Genomic DNA, 2,324 nt, shown 5'->3' with positions numbered 1-2,324 from the left:
CTCACACATTAGTTCTAATAGCTTTTGGCATATTCTATGGTATAAAAAAAAAAATCCATGCTAGATGTTTTTTTTTAAGTAGATGATCGTAGTGACTGTGAACAAAAGCAGGTTTATTTCTTCCTTTCCAACATCCATGCTTCTTTCTTATTTCTATTGGTTTCCTTATTGCACTGGCTAGAACCTCCACTACCCTAAGTGTGATGACTAATGTGCATTTTCATTAACTGATCTTATGATTCAGATATGTTTTAATCTTTTAACAACATCATCCAAGCATTTATTAAAGGGTGATGGCAGTGCTAGAGTATGTGTTAACACACACACACACACACACACACACACACACACACACACCCCTAAACATCAATAACTCTGGGCTAGAGAATGGAGGGATAAAGTTATTTTGAAGAATACCGAGCAACCACCATGATACGCTGTTCATTTAGGAGTGCGTGCTCTATAAAGTCAGAAACATTGCTGAACAAAGTTCACTGTCGTTATGGAGGTGCGCATTCCAAGAATACAATACATGCCACCTCCTGGAACAATTAGCCTTGAATTACACAGGACCTTTAGGATGCCGTTTGGCTCTCCCGGAGCCCCTTTCTGGACCCCAGCTGCCCCGGGTAGGCTGGTAACAGCCCCCAGCTGCCCCTTCTCTGGAGAATTGCCCTCAGCTGATGGGAGGTACTTTGCCCTGGAAGTTAAACCCCAGCACGCAGCAAGGGCAGCCCACAGCCAGTGATCACGGGATACAAAAGACTCTGGCTCCAGGGTGGCAGCTACAGTGTGATTTATGCTCCAGAGCTCCCTACCATCACCCTGGCTGTCACGTGGCTCAGGCAAGACTGCGTTTGACTGAGGTTACTCCTTGCCCTGCTCTTTTGTTCCTCTTATCTTGCTTAACTCCCTCCCCATAGAGGCTTTTTCTGATGAGAACTCCCTCGGTCAGTCGTGTGCTCCTGAATCATTGTCTCAGACTCTGCTTCTACGGAACCTGAGCTGTAGTTGTTGGTTCCAGGAGTGGTCCTAGGAAACAGACTCAAGGTCTGGGATTCTGAAGTAGCTAGCGGGCTAGAATGATGACCTATCCATCACTGGTGGTAGTGGAGAATCACCTGTGGCTTGCGCAGTTGCTAAGACTTCTACCTGTGGTCTACCTGTGGCATGGGACACAGGTGAAAGGGTGCCCTGCTTTATGCAAGAGCTCTGGTGCTTGAGAGCTCTGGGGATAAAGGACATAGGAAGACTGTGGAACTGGGTACCTGTTGATGAACACCACTAATGCCTTAGAAAGAGGAAAAGGTAGGGTCGGGGCGATGAGTCGTGTGGTGAAGGAAACCACGAGAGACCAAGAGCCCCCAGACAGGATCACGGAGCCCATTCGCCTCCTGAAGCTGGGGGCAGACAGAGCGGACTACCAGGAACAGAACTCCAGAGAACTCTCAGTTTTCAACCTGGACTCTGACAAAGACCGTGGAGGACTCTGGCACTTGGGCTGGGGTCATCTGAGAACATGCTAACTGAGAACTTTGATCCTCTGGGTCTGCAGACGTGGCCCACACCCCCTTAGGAGTAGACTATCCAGGCAGCCTCAAGTGAGGCTGATAAGAAAGGGCTGGCCCTCCTTGGGATCTGTAGGGTGACACAGTGATGACAATGGATGGCAGCACCTTCTTTTCACCAGCTAAGGAGGCACTGCCTTTGCAATAATATAAATGTCATTTCAGCTCACTTGGCCACCAGTTTTGAAATCACACACATCTTGATGAATTATTTTACTTTGGGGGGGTTTTCAAATTTTGTATGTAACATGCAGACATTTAAAAAAAAATTTTATTGGGTAACAGTGTGTTTCTCCAGGGCCCATCAGCTCCAAGTCCAGTTGTCATTTTCAACCTTTAGTTTCAGGGGGCACAGCCCACCGTCCCATGTGGGGACTGAACTGGCAACCTTGTTGTTGACAGCTCGCACTCTAACCAACTGAGCCATCCAGTGCCCCCGAACATTATTTTTATATGACATGATTTCAAAATCACATCATTCCAATTCACATCAGATACAACAGGTGGCAGGCCTCTTCTTTTCTAGATTGGTCTGTATATATGTATCCAGCTTCCTAATCCCATGAGAAGTGATTTTTATACATGATGTGAGGTAGGGATCTGACCTTTTTCTCTCAAATGGAGAGACAGGTGTCACAATCTCATGCACTGAAAATGCCATCGTGTCCCTGATTTTCTCTGCGAACCTGTGTCTATTTCTGGATTTTTCCATTTTGCTTCTTTGTCTAATCCCATCCACTTCATGCTCTTTTAAAT

The sequence above is a fragment of the Rhinolophus sinicus genome, chromosome 8, assembly GCF_057876585.1.
Source record: "Rhinolophus sinicus isolate RSI-liver-muscle chromosome 8, RSI-T2T, whole genome shotgun sequence".
Classification (NCBI taxonomy): domain Eukaryota; kingdom Metazoa; phylum Chordata; class Mammalia; order Chiroptera; family Rhinolophidae; genus Rhinolophus; species Rhinolophus sinicus.
The sequence above is the reverse complement of the archived record's forward strand: the minus strand, read 5'-3'. Positions refer to the sequence as shown.